Genomic DNA, 24,032 nt, shown 5'->3' on the forward strand with positions numbered 1-24,032 from the left:
GGACTTTGTCAGAGTAAAAACACATTATTTTCTTGGCCATTTTCTTACTCATCTCTCCACTAGCTGGTGAATTCCCTGATATCAAAAGAGTACACTGTTCATCTCTGCATGTTCTTACCATATATGCAGGGCTCAATAATGTTCTTAACCACTGACTGAATGAAATAACAGCCCATAGGAAAAAATAAACCTCAGAATATGTACATCAGTTGTCCTGGATCTTGAAATATTTTCCCCAATATTTAAAAAATAGAAATGAAAGGTCAAAATCTTATCCCATTTAATTGTTAAACTATAGAGAACTTATAGATACCTTTCAAGGACTTAATTAAAGTTAGTTATTCTGTGAATTCATTTAAAAGCTCAAGGCTTTCTTTTCACTGGCATTCCTTTATTCTCAGTATGTGGCCCTGCTCAAACATGGCTGCATTTGGTCATGATAGCTGTGGACCTATATTCATCTCAGCTGTGGGCAAAGGAAGGCGACCATGAGCATATATTTGGGAGTGGCAAAGAGAGGGATCAGGATGTGCTGGATTCAGGCAATATAAGGAACAAAGGAAGATACAGGAGTTAGGGACAAAGAAACAGTGAGACCAAATTCTCAATGAGCCTTTTGCTGTGCCTAGAACTCAGGAAAAGTTGAGTCCCCGTGGCTAAAAGCACAATTCCTAGGGCCTTTCTGTGTGGGTTGGTAGAGAGACTCATCTCAGCAAACTTCACCAGAAAAACAACATCTGGAACACACCATAACCAGCCCTCAGTAATTAGCAGATTATTACAGTCTATAATAACTGAAGAATCACCACGCTTCAGTGAGTTCATGAAGTGAAATATAAAAAGTTTAGAAAAGGGAAAGGTTAATATAAAATACTTATTTTTCTCTTTCTGACTTCCTTCACTCTGTATAATAAGCTCTGGGTTCATCTACCTCATTGGAATTGACTCAAATGTGTTGTTTTCACAGCTGAGTAATATTCCATTGTATATATGTACCACAATTTCTTTATCCATTCATCTGTCGATGGACATCAAGGTTGCTTCCACGGCCTAGTTATTGTAAATAGTGCTGCAATGAACACTGGGGTACATGTCTTTTTCAATTATGGTTTCTTCAGAGTATATACCTATTATATATGGAATCTAGAAAGATGGTACTGATAATCCTATATGTGAGGGAGCAATGGTGATGCAGACATAGTGGACGGACTTGGTGACACAGTGGGGGAGGGAGAGAGCGGCCTGAATTGAAAGAGTAACATGGAAACATATACATTACCATATGTAAAATAGAGAGCCAGTGGTAATTTGCTATATGACACAGGAAGCTCAAACCCAGTGCTCCGTGACAATCTAGAGGGGTGGGATGGGGTGGGAGATGGGAGAAAGGTTCAAGAGGAAGGGGTTTACATAAATCTGTGGTTGATTCATGCTGGTGTTTGGCAGAAACCAACACAGTGTTGTAAAGAAATTATCCTCCAATTAAAAATAAATAAATTAAAAACCACTCAAACCTAAAAGAAGGGGGAAAGGTTATATTATAAAGTAACTCAAAATATATACTTGAAATATAGAAAGGAAAAGATAGGGATGCATATACTTTTAGGATTAATTTTGAGAACTCTCTAAGGTCTTCGATGGTGTCTGAGGAAGGTCATGTTGTGACTACAAGCAAAAGAACACTCTGAATGCACATGAGTGTTCACCCAAATAAGGAAAGTAAGTGAAAAGTACAGGTGGATATAAATGCACATCAAATATAATCTTAATTATAAATAAACTGTAACTTATCTATAACTATTGATATTGACAGGTTTCATGATGAATAATACCTTTACTTTCAAGCAGATTCCAATAACTCTTTAAGGGCAATTTGGATCAAAAAGGCTAATTGAACTAAAGCCATGTGTTCTGAATTCTGCAGGACTACAGGCTTTTCAACTTGTGACATTTTCTTTAATCTCTTTCCTTCCTCTGTTCTTGATCTTTTAAATGTTATTTCCCTTTTGCCTTTATTATAAATACCCTTCCTTGACTCTTTGTTTAATTTCAAAATCTCTACTAGCAGTATTCACTTTATCATAAATATTGGAAACTACAGACAGCAGAAAGCGTTCAAGATTAAGTTGACCCTATCACGCTGAACACATTAATTTCCTTCTTATGAAGATGTCCCCATAAACTATATTACAGTCATTTGTTCAAGGTTTTAAACCTTCTAATCATTTAATTTTAAAAGGAAAAATAAAATCTAATGAATTTAAAGTATACATGAAGCCTATCTCAATTGAAGAATCTATGGAGGGTGGAAATAGTTTCCTGCATGGATTATATTTTTCTTGCCCTGCTAATTTTAAAGGGTCTATGATTCATTTCTATGATTCCCTGTGGTGAACATGTACGCCTCCCTAATTGTTTGAAATTCAAACCATTACATAAGCTTCCTGTAAACTTATTTCTCTCTTTGCAATAATTTATTCTCTCATCCCATGTCTAATTAACAATGTTTCCAGGACATAAGCAAAAATATTCTTTACTCTTCTCACTAAAAATTGCATAGAAATCTCTGCTGGAACCAACTCTCCACATCCTTCATCTGATACAGCAAATTACCTTGAGCTGCTGGTCATCTTTTCATACAACCAACCCCTTCTCCTCAACTAGCTAAAAACTCCTTGAATGCAGAGCTCAAATCACTGTCTAGTCTTTCATTCCACTCCTCTTTGATTTTTACTACTCTCCCATCTGCAAGACAACAGATGTTCAATAAACAATTGTTAATTGAAATAGATCAAAACTTGGGCATCCAACATTCACACTGCATTAACCAGTGGTCTGAGAGGCTGAAGGGCAGTAGGGGGATTGTATCCTGTGAGTCACACACAGTTGATATGAGTCTAGAGGCTTGAGGTGAGAAAGAGATTAATAAACTGAGAATGGGATCCATACCTGAGAAAAACAAACCCCTGAATAGTTTTGAGAAACCATCCCTGAAGTGATATGGTCCACCAGGAGGTGGCGCTTTAGCTCAGGACCATTCTTGGCCAAGTTTCCGCTCCTTTCAAAAGGTGACGCTATGACCTTACAGAAACATTTGCCCAGGAATGGAACTTATAGGAACACGAATTCTGTCATCCCAGATCTTGCTGTTGTTAGAGGAAATATAAGAAAACAAATTAGAATCTTATTTAAGGAAAAGTTTTGCTTTTCCAGCGACTGTATAATCCTAGCAACAGTGTCTTCCCTTGAACCACAGGTCTTTCCTACTATACCTAGGAGGTCTCACTTTTTGATGCAAGGTGTACATAGAGATGGCTTCTAAAAATAAATTTAATATGGTATGGTCTGAGTTTGCACATGCCTACCTTTATATTTGGCAAAAATATGTTTGGCATCAATGGCAGAAAATGTCTAAATGGATAAAGGTGGTAAAATGTGATTAATAAATATTAGCTGTCATTTGAGGGAACAAGGAGCTTCCTTCGTGGCTCAGATGGTAAAGAATCTGCGTGCAATCCCGGAGACTCGGGTTCAATCCCTGGGTCCAGAAGATCCCCTGGAGAAGGGAATGGCAACCCACTCCAGTATTCTTGGCTGGAGAATTCTATGGACAGAGGAGCCTGGCAGACTATAGTCTATGAAGTCACAAAGAGTCAGACATGACTGAGTGACTAACACATTTTGAGTAAACAAATATGGACTGCCATTAACATTGGTATCCTTTGCCATAGATGTTTGTGTACAATATTAAGTACACACAAGTTGCTGGTTCAAGGCTAATCAGATGAGCAGGTCAAGTTTATGCTTTATTAATACCAAGATTGAAACTAAATTAAATCCTGACTTTGTGCTATGAATCATCTGCTTCACAGGGTTAGATTAAAGGAGCTGAATTTCAGAATATAATCAACTAGAAATTCTCTTGGAAATACCCTGAAAAACTCAAAATTATGCATTAGGAGACACAGAAATGAACCAATAATTTTATAAAATGGGATCCAGGGCCTTTTCAAAATATTTAAACATCTCTAAGCTTATGGCCACCCTGGATTAAAAAGAAACAAAAAAATCATCTCCATGATATAAATGCTGTTTTCAAATCTACACTATCCAAGAGTCATGTAGAAACATACAAAAAGTGGGCAGTGTTTGGCTGTCTTCCCAATAGCACCAATAGACCCAGCTCTAAACAATTCAGGAAGTACTCCAGAGAAAGTTTCAAACCACATTTTCTTACTATTGAGGACACTTCTTCTACCTGTCCCTAGTTACTGATTCATTTTCTCTAATAATGAGCCAGACTCATGTTCATCATTAAAAAAGAAAGAAGGAAAAACCACCTTAATAAAGACATTTGCCTTATAAATTGCCACAATCAAAGACAGACTTTTTCAGATAATTAATTATTTTTCAAGATAATTTATCTTATTAAAATATGGTAATTTACCATGGTTTCAGGTTATCTGAAACCTTCCTAGGATTGAAAGCTGAAGTTAATTTCTTACTATAAACAGCATAATTTTAACTAAAGATATTCAGGGAACATTTTATAGTCACACAAGCACATAAAAGCTAAAACTGTTTATTCATATCCAAGGTACTTTAAGGAATCTGATGGTACCCCAGGAATCTGCATACACTTCAGTACTAGAGTGCCAAGGGCAGATCAGAAAGGACAGAACTATCCTCCCAAAACTGATCCAACCTGTGCTGGATGCATCCTCGGCTGATAAGGACTTAGGAAGAAAGTCCTTGCAAAGATGTCATTCTTGACGACATCAGGAGGCCTAAATCAAAAATCAGTGGGATTGGAGGTTTAATGAGGCACTTTGTTATTCCCTGCAATAAAAAATAGAGACGGAGTTCTTCAGGCTTAATTACCACATCTGTTATTAGGCACTTTACCGTGATTGACTGGAGTGTATGTCGGACACGGTGCCAAAAAAGCCTCCCCATGAAAGCAGCTCCGCGCTCGCGGCCTGAATGGCAGCAGCCTCTGTCACAACCAGGATTTCCACGGCCAACAATCAGCCTGGTGTACACGAGCCCGTGTGCCAGCTGAGGCACTTTTCCCCGGTGCCAGTTAAGCTGGAAGCACGGCCTGGGCTGCTTGCTCTGACTTCTTTTTCCCTCTCTCTCCTGTGGACTCCATTTCTACCATGCTCACCTGAGGCCCATGGTGAACAACAGGCGCAGTGGGGAGAGCAAGACCAGGCGGGCCCAGCTCTGGCTCTGCTGTGGGCCCACCTGCAGGCACTCAGTCAGGAGTTCTCATGGGATCCTGCCAGCGAGGTGCATTTACTAGTTACCACGCTAATCATGACTTGAAAACATGAATCCAATGTGCAAAAAACCAGGAGGCTGCTTTCTCAGGACCCCTAGATCCTTGGATGCCTTGCGCCCTATGAACCAACCACCGAATTGGATTTTAGGAACTTATCATCTCATTCTGTAATCTTTGCAAGCCCGTGGATGGTAGCCCACCCCCTGGCCCCCCGCACTTCCCGCCCCCTGCCCCACGCTCCTCCGTCCGTGGGATTTCCCAGGCAAGAATACTGGAGTGAGTTGCCATTTCCTTCTCCAGGGTATCTTCCAGACCCAGGGATTAAACTCAGGTCTCCTGCATTGCAGGCAGTTTCTTTACCATCTGGGCCAGTGGGGATTTCTAACATATATATTAGAGAAACTTAAAGCCATCCCTCTGTGTCCCCAGTAAAGCTGTTCACTGATTCTTCCAAGTCTGTGTATGGAGGTAAGTGGACATCTACTAATTAAACTGCAATTCATTTGAAAACACCTGCCTTTTAAAAATATGCCATCCTTCAACTTAAAACTGCAAAAATTTAGACACCTACAGCTCTCTGTACCTCTAAATCAAATTACTGTGCGGGCAGAAGCACTGGGACAATTATTAGCACAGAAAACCATTTCTCAGACCAGACCTACAAGCAGGAAATCTCTTACCTAAATACATGCCGGGTAGGTAAACAAACAAACCTCACCTAACCAGAGTTGTCTAAAGTAAACAATGGCCCAGTGCTAGAGAAGTTGTGACATGTGGTTGTAATGTAAGAGATAAGAAAAGACTACAACATATATATCTTATAAATATTCTTCTGGAACAACCAAGTATAAAGAAGAATGTCCTTGAGGCCTTCTCTCTGTGTGTTTAATTTACTCTTAGAGGATGAGATTGTATAAATTTATGATGCACTCCCCAACTGCATTTTTATATCAAGCAATACCCATGGTGTTTTGGGTGTGTGGTTACTCTCCATGATGATCTGTGCATAGACTATAACTCAGAAAAAACAGTGAGTAAACTATGAGAAGTTCGCAAGCAGGAAAAGGACTTTCCACTCTATTAGAAAAATCAGAGCAGCATTGAATAAAAATAAAAGAAATTTATGGTTTTCTAAAAAGGAATGAACATTTATAAAAGTCATTGTCTATACATTTGGAGGCATTTCAGATATGACATTTTCTCTGACTTGGGATGGAGACTGTCAGTTCCCTAGTGGTTCACCCATAACGCCTTCCCACTTTTCAGCAATTTTTTTCAACTTCTGAGAGGAGGGATGGAACAGGCTCTAGGAAACAGATCTCAGACTTCTCAGACAAATGGCAGTCAGTTTATTGTCACACACTTCTGGCAAGTCATGATTGCTGAAGAGCCCTCTCACATTCCCCAGACTCCTGAAATGTGGCCTCTCTCTCCTCAATCCCTATAATATAAATGATTGAGGCTCTTTTTTAAACTAAGCCTTTCCCTTATTCTCTTTTCTGTTTATCCACAATGAGCCTTTGTGATCCCCTAAGAAGAGAAGAGAGATAGTAGAACAGGGCGGAAGTGGAATCAACCAATTCTGAAATTATCTGAAGTCTCCTCTGCCAGCAACAACAAAACGAGAGCGATTTCAAAGCAACATTCATTCAAAAGATAAAATCATACAAATAATGGTGTTTGTGGTATTACAGAGGAAGAAGCTATACATTAAACTACCTAAAAGCAATTTGGCAATAATTTCTTAGATATGATACCAAAAGCACAAGCAACAAAAGAAAAATGAGGTAAACTGGACTTCATAAAAATGAAAAACTTTATCTTTTAATCAAAGGACATTAGCAACGAGAAAAGGCAACCCACACAATGGGAAAAAATATTTGCAAATTATATATCTGATAAGGGATCAATATCCAGGCTATTAAAAAACAAAGACTCCAACAACTCAGCAACAAAAAATAATTTGATTAAAAATGGGCAAAGAACTTCAATAGACATTTCTTTAAAGAAGACAGAGTATTGGCCAATATACACAGGAAAGGGTGTTCAATATCACTAATCACAAGGAAAATGCAAACTGAAACAATAAGATACCCCTCCACATCCATTAGGATTGCTATTATCAAAACATAAAACAATAAAAAAAAAAAACAGAAAATAACAAGCATTGGTAAGGATGAGAAGAATTTGGAAACATGTGCATTCTTGGTGGGAATGTAAAACACTGCACTGCTGTGGAAAACATTATGGCTATTTCAATTAACTAAAAAAATTAAACATGAAGTTGCTATGATACAATTCCACACCTAGGTATATACTCTAAAAGATTTGGAAGTAGTGACTCAAACAGATTTGTATACCAATGTTCTTAACAGAATTATGCACAATATCCAAAAAATAGGAGTAATACAAATGTCTATTAATGGATAAATGGATAAACAAAATGCAGTATATTTATACAATGGAATATTATTCAGCCTTAAAAAAGGACATTCTGACACATCCTACAACATGAAGGAAACAAATACATTACGCTAAGTGAAACAAACCAGACACAGAAGCATAAATATTGTATGATTTCCCTTATACTAGGTACCTAGAGTAGTCACATCAGTAGCCAGAAAGTATAGAATGGTGGCTGCCAGGGGTTGGGGTCACAGGGACATCGGTATTTACTGTTTAATGGGTGCAGAGTTTCTATCTGGGAAAATGAAGAAGTTCTGCAGATGGTGACGGCGATCGTTGCACAACAGGAGTAAACTTAATGCCACAGAACAGTACACTTAAAAATGGCAAACGTTACACCTCTTTTATCACAATTTTAAAAAAGAAATAACTAGAACTAAGCCAAGTTCTAAAGAGTGAGTAACCAATACCTGCCCAGGAGGTAGGGACTTCTTGTTTGCTCCTTTTCTTTTCTCACCTGTCTGCATGACTTAAACACACGTGCATTCTTCCACAGATCATGGGACCATAAGCCAGTCACTAGAACTCAAGGGCAGAAGCAGGGAAACGTCAGTAACACAACAACAACAGAGGGATCCTGTGTCAGTTCAGTGCCACCACAGCCTTCTCTGCAGGATTGCGGGTGCAAAACGTCCCCTCTCTGCTCTCCTAGAGAGCTCTCAACAGAAGACGATTCCTCCGGAACCCACCAACAGAAGCCAAAATGGACAACGTAGCTCTCTCTCTCAACTTTAAACGAATGGAAACCAAAGGGCATCTAACATTTTGAAGCCCCTGTGCCTGTCAGAATCCCAGCTCTCTACCCCTGTCTGCCTGAATTCAAAACTTCATTTCACTTGTTTAACTTGGAATGAATGGACTTAGGGATGTGGACTGGTGTGCACAACTTAACTTTCTCGGAGTAGTTCTTAAGAATTTGAGGTTAATTGTAAGGTAATTAGCCTCCAACTAATAAAAATAAATGAAAAAAAAAACATTAAAAAAAAAGAATTTGAGGTTAAAACCGAGTAACTTGCCTTCCTCGATTTCAATTCTAAATTCCTCCTTGGGAAGCTGTGGTACATATACACCATGGAATATTACTCAGCCATTAAAAAGAATTCATTTGAATCAGTTCTAATGAGATGGATGAAACTGGAGCCCATTATACAGAGCGAAGTAAGCCAGAAAGATAAAGACCATTACAGTATACTAAAACATATATATGGAATTTAGAAAGATGGTAATGATAACCCTATATGCAAAACAGAAAAAGAGACTCAGATGTATAAAACAGACTTGTAGACTCTGTGGGAGAAGGCGAGGGTGGGATGTTTCAAGAGAACAGCATCGAAACATGTATATTATCTAGGGTGAAACAGATCACCAGCCCAGGTTGGATGCATGAGACAAGTGCTGGGCCTGATGCACTGGGAAGACCCAGAGGGATCAGGTGGAGAGGGAGGTGGGAGGGAGGACAGGGATCGGGAATACATGTAAATCCATGGCTAATTCATTTCAATGTATGACAAAAACCACTGCAATGTTGTAAAGTAATTAGCCTCCAACTAATAAAAATAAATGGAAAAAAGAAAATAAAAATCAAAGGATTTAAGACAGAAAATAAATAAATAAATAAATAAATTCCTCCACTTGGATTTTCTGGGTCAAAACAAAGTAGCTTTGCTTTGGAGTTTTATTCCTCTCCGCCCCAGCCAATTCGTCTAATAACTAATGAAGTTAAGATGACAGAAAACAATGCTTTTTTGAGTGCAGAATGCACATCTCAATCCCTTCTGGCAGGTACTCCTACAGACCAGCTGTTATTTATAATACCTATAAGGGAGAGGAGAGATTAAAAGATCAAGTCCCATTGCACTTCCCCACAAAGCCAGCCACAGCTGTATCGGGGCTTCGCAGCAACTGGTCGGCGAGGAGACAGCAAGCCTTCTGTCCTACAGGGTCTGTTCAGGTCACCGCATGTGGCGTGGATTAGACAGTCCCAGTTTTCTGTTACCCCGAGGGGCAGGACTGGCCTTTCCACTCCACACTCCTGAACTAGGGCTCTGTACCGTCACCAGACACTCTCTTCACAGTCTCTTGAGGAACAGTAGCAGATATCAGATTTTAAATGCTAACAATTTCTTTTCTTCTTCTTTTTTTAGTGTATGTATAGATTTTTTAAAAGAGCAACAGAAAGCACATTTGTACCTGTTTTTCCTGAAGATCGGTCGTAACGAAGCAGAAGAAAATACATCCATCATGGATAGAAGAAGGTAGTTTAGATTTGGTGTGATGTTAGCCATAACTGAGGACTTTGCTAAAGCTGTGCTTTAAGTTTCACATGTCAGGGCCCAGCTGTGCAGTAACCAGGAGCCAGTACAGAGGACGAGTTCCCAGGAAGGCAGCCGTCCCCAGACTCATACCAGGCTCCTCCGGGGCAGAGAAGGGACGGGGAGCAAGCTCCGTGAGCCACACGATCGTGCTTCCTCCATTCGGCGTCAAGCGCCGCAGACAGCTCTGCTCACTGCCAGCGCTGAGCCCTCAGCCACCTTAGTCTCCCCTGCCCGTTCAGCTGTGCCCTGCCCTCCAGACTCGCCTCAGAGGCTTCCTGGCCAGGGTCATGGGATCGCCAAGGACCTTTTTGCCCTCTTCATCTCATAAATAAGAAATCAGGCATGAGACAGATTTTTAGGTGCCTAAGAGCAAGAGTGATGGATTTAGATCTCAAGTCAAGAGCTCCAGGCTCCAGATGCATTCATTGATCATCCTACTATTCTGGACCACCTAGCAGGGCTCTGAGCATGCTCCCATATTCTAGAACTAGTTGCTTATTTCACTCAAGGCCATGCAAGTGTGTGTGTGTACATGTGTGTTAGCCGCTCAATCAGGTCCGACTCTTTGCAACCCCATGGACGGTAGCCTGCCAGGCTCCTCTGTCCTTGGGATTTCCCAGGCAAGAATACTGGAGTGGGTTGCCATTCCCTTTTCCAGTGTGTGTGAAGATAGATAGGCAGATAGATAGATATGGATTAACGACACTAATCTTGAGATTCACATCACCATGTATGCTTTTCACTGGCACCAAGAGGAGAAAGCACAAAAAGCTACCTCAAAGTGATACAATTCTAAAAGTGGGCAGCTACACTCATGAGTAATGCTGGAATTTCAAACTTGGGTGATCCCACCACCTCCCACAACTCAGCATGAAGTACATTTAAGGTAAAGCTTGAACCAAATCAACAAAGTGGAACTTTTAAAAGTCCCTCTCTCTTTAAGCAATTTTGCTTCATCTGGACTCCTCTCCCCTAACCATGGGGTTCCCGCTGGGCCTTCAACAATGATCCTGGGGCCTGCCTCTGACCGCCCACAGGCATCTTCCCTTTCCCAGCCGCTCAGCCGCCAATAACCGCAGCACACAAAGAATGAGCCGGACGGTCACTGCTCACGGCTTTCTCTCTGTGGGCACAGCAGTCAAAGCCTGGCAGAGGTCATCTCCCATCTCAGAGAAGAGGCCACAGAAGAAAGCGCACTGTGGTTCCCCATAGGTTTGCTCTGTCTTCCTTGCGATGGGTCCAACGCCTAGACAGATGGCGAAGTCGCCTTTGTTTTAAAGAACTGGTTCTTAGAACTCGGTGACAAAACTCGCCTGGCTTCCAAAGCCCTGTGTTTACTGACTGACACTTTGTCCTGCAAATCTGCCTTCCAGGCCATGGTTGCCATCCTCCTCGGCAGCAAGGCTGACACATTCCCCAACAGAGGAAACAGGCAAGGCACAGCACCCACCAACCCACAAAAACACCACGGTCTCCTCATGTGCCAGGGGCGGAATCTACACGCCGCTGGGGCCCTGATGACACGGCCTCGTTTTCACACACAGCACAGCCTAGCCCAGAAATGAAAAATGCTGTTTCAAATTCTCCCAACTACACAAGAGCTCCCTCAGATCAAGCTATAAGGCATCCTCCAGGGATAGAGAAAGTCCCTGTCTGCCCTGCCTGAACTCTGCAAATTCAGAAAGAACAGAGTTTTGTCCTTTAGGGAAGGGGCCGCACATAAGTACCCACTTCAAATTCTAAAGGCGAATTTAGGGGATCACTTTCAGAAGCTCTCTGAATGTTGTAACAATACAATATCCTCAATCAAAGACAATTACGCTGGAAGGTGACATCTGGACCTAGAGGGTTAGCTTATAAGATGATGATCACAATCATAAAAATTACTCTACAGCAGTGATGGGCTGCGGGGAGGCCCACGGAACCATCCCCACTGGCTACACAAACAAAACTACAAAGCATCATTTGCATCCTGCCTTGAAAAAACAAGGCCAGGATTTTTTTTTTCCTGCCCTACCTTGGCAGAGCTCCACATCATAAGCTTTTTGTTTTTGAACAGTGGAAGCAAAGTGCCTTTGCTCCAGGCGGGTCTTCACCAAAATAAAAGTAGACCATCTGGCTCGCTGTCCTGAGGAACTCTCTGCTCTTGAGTCTCTGCCTGGGCTCAGGCAGAGTTCTCACCCTTTTGGAAGGAGGATGTTTCTCAGTGGAAGGATCCATCTGACCTCTCCTGAGGTGCTGTCTGGCTGGCACAGCCTCCATTACTGACCGTCCCTTCACACTCTCACCACGTCAATTCCTCTGCCTCCTATGAAAGGACGGCGAGGAGGTCAGCTGTTCAAACCCTGAAAGTCCAAACCACAAACTGTCCACCCCTGCCCTCACCTCGCATCCTTCAGACCAGGCTTCTCACTCACTCTTGACTATCCACCACTCATTAGCATCTCCACTAGAGAGATGTAGTGGAGAGCATCTCCACTAGAGCATCTCCACCTCATCTCCAAGATGAGGTCTTGGAGAAAGTTTCTCATCAAGCAATGATGCTACCTTGTGGCCTCACTGGTGTACAGTGGGAGACAAGGTCAAGATTATCCATTCAATAGGCTGGTGGGCCAGGTTCTCCTCTTCATGTTATTCTTCTATACCCATAGTTCTGAATAATCTCAAAATTAGTCAAGCCCACAAATGCTTGAGTTCCTATTCTATGAAAGAAAGAAGGAAAGGAAGGTAAGAAGAAGAAGAGAGGGAGGGAAAAAGTAAGGGAGGGAATGGGAAGAAAAAAAGAAAATGTTTACAAGTCTTGATCTGCTCAGGCGGCCATATCAAAATACCACAGACTGGGTGACTTAACAATATAAAGTTGTTTCTCATAGTTCTGGAAGTCCAGGATCAAGTTGCTGGCCAATTCAGGCTCAGGGAGAACTCTCTGCCTGACTTGCAGTGGCCTCCTTCTCACTGTGTCCTTACATGATGGAAAGAGAGAGTTCTAGGGTCTCCTCCTCTTCTAACAAGGGCACCAGCTCTACATGATTAGGGCCCCACATCATGACCTCATTTAATCTTCATCACCTCCTCACAGGTCCCATATACAGTCACACTGAGGGGACAGGATTTCAACAGATGAATTTGGAGAAACATAACTAAGTCCATGGCATTATGCCCGACCATTTGGGGACTGCATGGTAAACCAGATATATCCCATGTGCTCAGGAAATTTATATTCTAGAATTAATTTATGCTAAAAGCAGAAGGGCCCTCAAACTTTACGCAGTCTTTTCCCACAAGCTCCAAGGATTACTTCTAGAAATACTCTAAGAAGGTACCTCTTAAGGGGGGCAGGGGCTGGCTATTTTACCCTAATTCACAGAAAGGGCCACAGAGGCAGAGAGAGCTGAGGTGGCCGGGGCACTTGCGATGAGGTAACATAAAGAAATTAAACTCAAAGGGTGCCTCTATCTCCAGAGGGAGACTGGATACCATAAGGTCTGAGGCACCAACCACATTCCTTATCACTAGACTCCTAATACTGAAAGGGCAGAATCTGTCAGGCCAAAAGGTTCAAAAAGACTTTGAGATTCAGATTGCAGAAGGAACATTATTTGGAAACTTTGTCCAAGCCAAGATCAGAACTGTAGCTTGTTAGAGAGATCTGCTGCTTTCCTGAATTCTGAAGGAAGAGCTTCTATGCTAATTGATTCAACAAGTTCAACATCCAAAATAGTACAGCATATGAAAGAGAGCCTAGACCCAAGGCGCAACACACCAGGATTCCACAACAGTCTTAATGAATTAAAAATGGCAGTGACCTAGACAAATCCTTGAGTAGAAATTAATCAATCCAATACAATCAAGTAAAACTTACTGAGTGTTTACTATATACCAGATAAGTCGTAAGTCTTTTCCATTTATCATCTCAATTAATCCTCATGACAGCTCTCTGAGAAAGATAATATTATCCCTACTTAATTGATAAAGAGACTGAAGTCTGGAGTAACTGGCTCATGGTTATACATCTAGTAAACACGGAGCAGACCAGGATTCAAACCCAGGTAGTCTGGTTCTAGAACCTGCACTTTCAACCACATTGTAGCACAACCTGTGCCTTAGCTTTTCAACTACAGTGGTCCATTGGACAGAGTGATCAATGTTTGAAATGTATAACTAGAATGTAAGTCCAAGAAGGCAGAGCCCTTGCTTATCTTAGGTAATGCATAGAAAATTACATAGAAAATTGCATGGAACATAATAGGTATTCCATGAATATTTATTAAATAAATAAATAACAGATTATATTAGATTTAGTGAAATTACTGTATTAGTTTCCTTATTGTCTTTTCCATTTTTATGTCATTTTCTACTCCTGTCAGCAATGATAACCCTTTAATAATCACTGCCTAGTGAATTTAATTAGCTTTCAAAGATTTCCCAACTTGGCTCCAACCTCCTGCAACTTTATTTCTTTGTATCTCCATTAACAGACATGCCACTCTGGCCATTTCTGCCTGCCCCTGTTCCTGCCTTCACCCACTCTCATCCAGCCCTGAATTTTTATCACCTGGGTTCCTCTCTCCATCTTCTCCACTACAGGATGCTCACTTATCTTTCAAAGTCCCATCTCTTCTAAGAAGCCTTCTCAACAAATCCACAGTGATCTCTCCCTCTTCCAAGACAGGTTCACTTAGAACATGTCACCTGCTTCCTTATTCTTTCCTGTCCCCACAGACTGGCAGTGTGCTGAGGGCAGGTACCAGACCTTGACATGTTGAATATCCTTGCCAACGTGCAGCAAAGATTTGGCTGTTCAGACACATCATGAAAAGAGATCGACTGACTGATACAGATGCATCTCATCTAAAGGCAAAACATTTGCTCATTTCTTTTTAATAAAGGCCAAAAAAATAATTGAAGTAAAATTCATCATTTAACCACACTGTACCACCATCACCCCCATCTACTTCCAGAATATTTCATCACCCCAGAAAGAAATCCTGTATGACCCAATGACCCAATCACTGTTCATTCCCCTCCTATAAGCCTCTTGCAAGCATTAATCTATATTTTAGCTCCATGGATCTGCCTGTGCTTGACATTTCATACAAATGAAATCATACAACATGTAGCCTTCGTGTCTGGTTTCTTTCATGAGCATTATGTTTTCAAGATTCATCCATATCCTAGCATGTATCATACTTAATCCTTTTTAGGAATGAATAATATTCCATTGTATGGAGACATGACATTTTGTTTATCCAGTCTCCAGTCATCAGTTGGTGGGCACATGGGTTGTTTTCACATTTTAGTTTTTGTGAATAATGCTGCCACATGTTTTTGTTAAAACCCCTCTTAAGTCTGCTCACATCTTACCAGGAAAGAACAAATTTATTGACTAAAAAGTGTTAGTTGCTAAGTCGTATCCAACTCTTTGCAACCCCATGGTCTGTAGCCCGCCAGGCTCCTCTGTCCATGGGATTCTCTGGGCAAGATACTGGAGTGGGTTGCCATTTCCTTCTCCAGGGGATCTTTTGGACCCAGGGATCCACCATGGGTCTCATGCATTGCAGGCAGATTCTCTACTGTCTGAACCAACAGGGAAGCCCCTGGTTCTGTAGTAGAGATAAATAACTTTTCTCTTAGTAAAGTATTATCATCATTAAAAAATATTCAGGTCCATGAGCAAATTTAATTGTTGCTGTATTCCATAATATTTTGAATTCCTCATTGTTTATTTCATAGTATATCATAGGCCATATTTTCTAACTTCTGTATTTAATTAATATAATCATACTTAAGCACAAGGGTAATTCTTTCATAAAATCATAAGCAAATCTTATTCCTAGACATGTTAATTATCCTTCCCTATTTTAACATTATTTGGTGTTAAATAATAACCAAGATTTATTGAGAGCTTACTACGTACTTACATAACACCCTTTGAAGTATATACTGTTAGCATTTCACAGAGGTTGAAAGGAGGCTTAGAGAAGATAAGTAGCCTGCCAAGGTCACAAGGGTTTGGGTTGGAGATCAGACCCTCACCAGGGTTATCACATTTCATATAGTAAACGACAAGGTCAGCCAGGAGTAGACCCTGACCATCAAAGTCTTTTCTCCTCACTCACGACTTTAATCACATGTGTTCGCATAAATCAACAGTTAACCTTTAAGCCCAATGCCCAAAGGAAATGTACAGAATGGATACTCAAACCTCTCATAGATGTGCTAGAACCATTTCAAAGCCAACAACTCCAAAATCTCCTTCAGGAACAACAACAAAAAAAAACCCCTATTTTTTCCATCTGAGTCTAACAGTTGCATGTGGTAACAGCAAGTTAGGATGTTACAGTAGATACATGGAACAATCCGCACTGATGATGAACGATGTCTTCTAGACAGAAAAAGGACCACAGGCCACCCACATGCTGGAAACATCATTTTGCTCATAGGGCCATTCCACCATCACAGGTATTGCTCCTGGAGCTCACTGTGCAGCTCAGGAAGTGAGGGCTGAAAAAAGTGAAAGAGGTGAGCCAACACCTCATCTTACTATGTCCCAGTTAGAAAAATAAAAGAAATAAATGAAAGCATTTCAATACTAGACTTTGGGAGAGATGTCATCTAAAGATTCAGGAAAACATCCATGCCCCAGAGCTGCTCTCTGATTTCTCCTGACAGATTACAATGAACAGGAGAAGAGTGGAAAGCAGGAATGGGAAGGTTTGCTAGCTGATCAACTTGGAGGGGTGATTTTGTTTTAGATTCTGAAGAGTGGGGCTCTGCTGACACTGCTGACCTCTTAGGCACTGGATTTGCTGCCTGGAAAAGTACAACAAGCAACTATGATGGGGCTGGTCTGTTGCTTTCTGACACACAGCTCTTCCGGCTATGGAAGTAAGGGTAAATTAAAGGATATTTAAAGCTTCAGGCCCCCTTAGCCCCTCCAAGACCCAAATTTTGTGACAGTGGGATTCTGAGTTTATTGTTTTCCATCACTGTTACAGCTGTAATTCTGTAATAAACATGACGTTTTAAAGTTTTTCAAACTTTTTACTGAAGTATAAAATACATATCACAAATGCATACAAATCAAAATTAAATAGTTCAATACTTTTCATCAGCTGAACGTATCCACTTACCCTGCCCCCAAGGGGCTGTCCAGGTGGTTCAGAGGGTAAAGAATCTGCCTGCAATGCTGCAGACCTAGGTTCAATCCCTGGGTCAGGAAGATCTCCAGGAGAAAAGAATGGCAATCCACTCCAGTATTCTTGTCTGAAGAATTCCATGGATAGAGGAGCCTGGTGGGCTCCAATGTCAGACACAGAGTCAGACACAACTAAGTGACTAACACTCACTTTTCATATGAGCATGGCCCTGCCCACCAAAGCAAGAGCCAGTTTTCCCCACAGCCAGTCCCTCCCATTAGGAAGCTTGCAAAAGTCTCTTATCTTCATGCATCAGAGGGCAGACAGAAGAAGCAAGAACTATAATCCCACACCTCCAGAATAAAACCCACAACCACAGAAAGCTAACCAAAATGATCACATGGATCACAGCCTTGTGTAACTCAATGAAGCTATGAGCCATGCCATTTAGGGCCACTCAAGATGCCTGGGTCAGGATGGGGAGTTCTGACAAAACAGGGTCCCCTGGAGAAGGGAATGGCAAACCAAGTCAGTATTCTTGCCTCGACAGCCCCATCAAGAGTATGAAAAGGCAAAAAGATACGACACCAGAAGTGAGTTTGATCTAACCCCAAGAGATAGTGAATGACAGGGAAGCCAGGCGTGCTGCAGTTCACGGGGTTGCAAAGAGTCAGACACGACTTAGTGACTGAACAACAGATCAAACAGAACAATATGAGCATTTCAGAAGCCCTCCTAGGCCAGAGCTTTAATCCTAACACCAAAATAAATCCCAGCAAGCACCCTGTGCCTAAAAAGTGCATTTAGCATCAAATGTGCTCCTTGAGACATGAGCTCAATAATGTGACAACCCATCACTGCTGTATTTTTTCAGCACAAGCAGCGTCTACACAGAACTTCAAGCAGAGCACAGTACGCATCCCTTGCAGTACCGAGGGGCAAGCCTCTCTAAATCACAGGAATGGAGCCAAATTAACAGGCCTAATGACAACGAATTGAGAATTAATTAACTAATCAGAAGCGTGTTGAATACAATTCTTCTGCCACCTGCAAAGAACAGTCTCCTCTTCCCCTTCTCCACTTCAAAAGCATCTCTATCCTTGGTAAAAACCAAATATCCACTTAGTAAAGGATAAACAAACTGCAAGGGGGTGGGGGAGTGGAAACATGAATAAATAAGCCACTTGCCTCTCTGCAATCCACTTGCTTCTCCTCCTTTAATGGACTCACAAGGATAGTCTGTAATCAAGGTGCTGTGATGGACTCAATTACAAGAAGCTCTAAGTGACCTCAAGAGAGTCATGTATTGCTTTCTCCTGGGTACCAGCCTCCTTTAGCCTGATACTCCCAGTCAGAAAACCTCTTATCTCAGACACAAAAGGATTCCTACAGCCAGTGAGCAGCAGCTGCCTGAACACCGTGTAAATGGGCTCTCCACAACCCATCATATCCAGGAAAGGCTTCTGCCATTCAGCCTCACTCAAGGCTGTACTCTTTGCCTAACTGGGGGGAAAAAAAATAGCCACCTACAAATATCCACAGGAACAAGGGACTGAGTTTTCCTTTAAAAGAAACCCAGAGGCAAAGGCTGAATGAATGACATACTTTTTCATAAATCAGGCTAAAAGAACAATCCTGTGTGAAAAGTCCATGACCTTTCCTGAGGCTCTGACCTTGAATTTGAATCTTTTTCTGATGCAAAGAATGTAGCCAATTGTCGGGCTCTGGATTAGATCTTTACAGGAAGTTTACAACCCTTTCCCTTCAGGGCTAGAATCCAGTCTAGAAGTTGGGGGTGAGAAATGGCATCTACCTAACATCTGGGGAGTCCCCCAACCTCATAACTGTCCTAACATATCAATAATTTCCTAACGCATTTAATTGTATTTCAATTTCACAAGATTCTCAGCTTCTAAACTAATATCTGAGTCTAGATTTGGAGAGAAAATTTTAATACATCATACACATGGTGATCATACCACAGAACAAAGAATCATTCTCTGAGATCACAGTCCTTGATTTAGGTCAGATCAGATTCTTGTCTTTGATGAAGCTGGAGAAAAGAGGCCCAGAAATGTAGCTTTGCCTATCATGGACTGAGGAACATCTCACATTTTAAAAATCAATAATAAAATCTGTCCAGAAGAGAAGTCACTGGGTATAGCAGGAAACAACTCTTTTTTTGGCCAGGTATCAGCTAGGGCGCTCAGTCGTGTCAGACTCTTTGTGACCCCATGGACTGTAGCTCACCAGGCTCCTCTGTCCATGGGATTTCCCAGGCAAGAATACTGGAGTGGGTTGCCAGTTCCTGCTCCAGGGGATCTTCCCGACCCAGAGATCAAAACTGCATCTCCTGTGTCTCCTGCATTGGCAGGCAAGTTCTTTACCACTGCGCCACCTGAAACGATCTTAATGACATGTCTCATACCTCCAAACCAGCAGATTAATGATGCTTCCGCAAAATTTACTTTCTTCATCCCCAAATCCTACCTCTGACACATTGCTGCAAGTAGTTTAACTATGGAAGGCCTTGACCTCCTTCCTTTGTCCCTCTGATTCAAGTGTGTCTGTTTCCTTGGGGCTCCCAACCTCAGTTGGATGGCCGGCCAGAGAGGAACGAGCATCAGCCAAGCCCTGAACAATGGGCTCCTTTCTCCGGCTGTCACAGGAACCGCGTTGTGTCACAGCCCTTGTCCCTCCAAGCAGAGACGGAGAGGCACGGGTTCTCACAGACCAGCTATTCTCTCCGACCCCCTCTGACCAAGTCACTAAGTATTAGAAATGAAGAGAAAAGGAAAGGAAAGAATATTTGTGCCTTTGGAGCAACACAACCCTCACAAGGATTACTAGTGTACCCACAGACCACCTGTGTCAGGAGACCCTGTCAGAAACACCCATCCCCAGGGCTCACTTTGGCAGCACGGATACTAAAAAATACGCAGCCCCGGGCCCCACTGCACATCTGCCTGCCAGTGGGTGCTCAGTCATGTCCGACTCTTTGCAACCTACGGACTGTAGTCTGCCAGGCTCCTCTGTCCATGGGACTCTCCAGGCAAGAACACTGGAGTGGGTTGCCATTTCCCCCTCCAAAGGATCTTACTGACCCAGGGATTAAGCTTGTATCTCCTGCATCTTCTGCATTGCAGGCGGATTCTTTACCACTGAGCCATTGCGGACAGCCACAATACTAAAATTACCCAGCCCTGGGCTCCGCTACACACCTGCTAAATCAAAATTAGAGGTAAGCCAGTATCTGCCAGTGATTCTTATGCTCCTAAAGTTTGAAAGCAGAGGCCTCAAGCATTTCCCACCTTGCTGATGGCCTGATTTTGCACACCTATCTATTCAAGGAATACACAGGAGATGAGAGGATATTGAAAGGGCATATACTTCACACTATGGTGACCCAATCTTCATGTGAGGAGAAATGAGTGGGAGGAGAGAGATGAGAAAAATGAGGGCACCAAGTAATGTGGGGAATGAGACAGGAAAGTTAAAAACTAATAATAATGATTGTTGAGAAGATAATAGGAAGTTGGGAGGAGGAACAGCAATGAGGAAAAAGAGGGAGGTAATGGCAGAAAGTGAAGAGGAACTAAAGAGCCTCTTGATGAAAGTGAAAGAGGAGAGTGAAAAAGTTGGCTTAAAGCTCAACATTCAGAAAACTAAGATCATGGCATCTGGTCCCATCACTTCATGGGAAATAGATGGGAAACAGTGGAAACAGTGTCAGACTTTATTTTGGGGGGCTCTAAAATCACTGCAGATGGCGATTGCAGCCATGAAATTAAAAGACGCTTACTCCTTGGAAGGAAAGTTATGACCAACCTAGATAGCATATTTAAAAGCAGAGACATTACTTTGCCAACAAAGGTCCATCTGGTCAAGGCTATGGTTTTCCCAGCGGTCAGGTATGGATGTGAGAGTTGGACTGTGAGGAAAGCTGAGAGCCAAAAAATTGATGCTTTTGAGCTGTGGTGTTGGAGAAGACTCTTGAGAGTCCCTTGGACTGCAAGGAGATCCAACCAGTCCATCCTAAAGGAGATCAGTCCTGGGTGTTCATTGGAAGGACTGATGCTGAAGCTGAAACTCCAATACTTTGGTTACCTCATGCAAAGAGTTGACTCATTGGAAAAGACCCTGATGCAGGAGGGATTGTGGGCAGGAGGAGAAAGGGATGACAGAGGATGAGATGGCTGGATGGCATCACCGACTCGATGGACATGAGTTTGAGTGGACTCCGGGAGTTGGTGATGGACAGAGAGGCCTGGTGTGCTGCGACTCATGGGGTCGCAGAGTTGGACACGACTGAGCGACTGAACTGAACTGAAGGGGAGAATGAAAGGAGGTGCTGAAGCTACCTGGCAGAGGCTGCACCTTCAGCAAAGGATGAACGGTGAGAAAGTTCCAGTGGTGGGACAAATATATGACAAAACACAAGCATGTTGCACATTTAGTTCAAAGTTTCAAGGTGGGAATTTCCTCCATAGTTTTAAGCCTTAAAAGTCAGCCACTTAGAGTTGAATGTCTGGTGACATTGTATGAAATGAAGGAGATATGAAGTGATACCCATGGTTGGGCTGATGACCTCATGCTAAAAAGACAGTATAGTGGTGTGGCAAGGTCACCTCTAAATTAAACTTCCTAAAGGAAAATATGAATTCAGATCTAGATGATGTTAGAAGAAACTTACGTCCTGTCTCCATCCACGCCCCTGAAGAAGCTCTACAATGCCTGAAAGAATGGATTTCTCATTTCATACCTTCTCATGGAACAGGGGCTCAATTTTTACTTGACTCTCAACTGGGTGGCCCAAACCGCATTGGGTTTATATAATAAAATAATGGCAGTATAATGTGAGGGGACCCTTTAATGCACATAAGTGCTGTGGGAGCAGGTAGAATCTAGCCCTATAGTCCCAGATGTGGCTGTCATAAAACAATTCTCAAATGTTAACTCATTACTCCTATGGAATGGTCTAGTCACTATTGCTTAACGAGGTCTTAAAAATTCCTGCGGCCATGTGTTTACACTTCCCTGTCTAAAATGTCTCATTCACTCAAGTCCTCTCTCCATCAAGGCCCCACACTGTCAGGATGCCTCTGGCGAGCACACAGCCCCTCTCTAGGATGAGCCCTCAAGAGCAGCTCTCAGAACTGCACACCAGGCCCTCACTACACCCAGCCTTACACTGTCACTGCAGTTTTTTCATCTATTTTTTTAAGGCGAGTATCTTGGTACTTGTACATAGTGTGTATCCCTATGTCCTATATAGGCCAAACACACACCTGATGGAGCCAAAATAAAACTCACTCTAATTACTTTCTCACAGAACAAAAGTCACATTTTATCACTGATTGCTTGTGCAAAAAAAAAAAAAGGAAAAAAATGAAGTATCCTTCACAAAATATCAGTGGGAGTAGATAATTGAAATTTTTCATCTTGATTGTAGAATTAATCCTCTAGACCCAAAACAAAGATTTCATACTTTTATTTTGTTCTGTGTGAAACAAACTAAATTTGTGGGGTTTGATTTTCAATTTGCCATTTTTTTTTTTTTTAAGACAAGCATGATCCTTTACTAGAAGATATTTAAAAGACTCATCATGGGAATGATCATCTGTGATGAGGTGTTAGAACTAAGCCTGTCTATGCATCTCAGCCAGCTCAGCCGGGAAGTCAAGGACAAGGTGCTGAGTCACCCACTAGATGGGACCTCCTCGCTCCCAAAGATAAGATGTTTTTAACAGATGCTGATATCCTGTGCACTTATGTATCAAGATAAGGTTTTCTATACCGAAATACTGTGTTTCTTTGTCTTGGGAAGAGGGGGATGGTACCATTTCTTACCCTCTGAATAGGAAATTGAAGTGGTTAAAATGCTTTACATAGCTTCTTTATCTAGGAGTATAAATCATTGCAAATGAAATGAGAGGAAATCACTAGTAATGAACATCCATAATGACAGGATATATTATCACATTCACATTTTCCAGACTAGCTAATGGCACAAAGTATATGTCATCAAATAGAAGCCACACGATGACCTGCAGTTTTACAAATAAAGTTGTATCAAGGAGAATAACATTGGTTTGCATCTTAGTTTTTCCTGATAGTATAAGAAATCCTTTTATTAAGTGCTATAAATTAAACTTCTGCAAAAACTGTTTTGAAAAGGAGAAGGATTATAGTGAAAAATAATCTTAAACTGGGATAGGGAGTCAAGAGATAACTATAAAATCTTGGGAAATCCAGAGAGAGAAAATAAATGAATGAATGAGTAAATAAAGAGATTAGGAGATCAGTTGAGACTTATGAAAGTACAGCCAGATGCAAGCTTAAATTAAGATAGAAAAAGTTCATACTGGAAACAGTTGAAAAAGAAGACTAATCAATAGAAGCCAGTGAATCTTGTTTTAATTCTTAAAGCTAAGTTAATATTTTTAATGAAATACTGGGTACACATCCTTAAGAAAATGAGAGCCAAGGCAGTTCTTAATATTGGTTTGCTTGAAGTCCAAACAATCTGGACATTTGTACTTAATTCTTTGATGCTCCTACCTTCCTGCTCTATGTCATTGGAAATCTCTTACATCAACCTATAAATGAACATTGTTTTGTTGTTTATTTTATGGTGGTGTTGCCCATGAGCTAAAACTTAGATTTTTGAAGCATCACCATCTTTCTCTTACCCTGCAATTTGTTCATTTGTTAAAATAGTATTATATATTTCCATTATTACAAAAAATGAGTGGGAAATGAAAAAATTAAAAGTATAATCATAATTATAAAAAGACTTTGTCTCATAAACTTAATATGGGAAATGAA

At 41.5% G+C, this 24,032-nt stretch overlaps 1 protein-coding gene across 2 annotated transcripts in view; it reads right to left on the bottom strand.

Annotated features, from left to right (window-relative positions):
* Positions 1-24,032, bottom strand: part of MEGF10 (multiple EGF like domains 10) — a 174,671-nt gene that overhangs the window by 145,911 nt on the left and 4,728 nt on the right. Inside the window, exon 1 of one of the 2 annotated variants that reach the window (XM_070465082.1) lies at positions 19,695-19,783. The exons of the other annotated variant lie outside the window; for it this stretch is intronic. The gene's annotated coding sequence lies outside the window, so the exon portion shown is untranslated. Of the gene's footprint in view, positions 1-19,694; positions 19,784-24,032 lie in introns of those variants that run through there. 2 annotated transcript variants of the gene reach the window in all.

The sequence above is a fragment of the Odocoileus virginianus genome, chromosome 3 (assembly GCF_023699985.2).
Source record: "Odocoileus virginianus isolate 20LAN1187 ecotype Illinois chromosome 3, Ovbor_1.2, whole genome shotgun sequence".
NCBI lineage: Eukaryota > Metazoa > Chordata > Mammalia > Artiodactyla > Cervidae > Odocoileus > Odocoileus virginianus.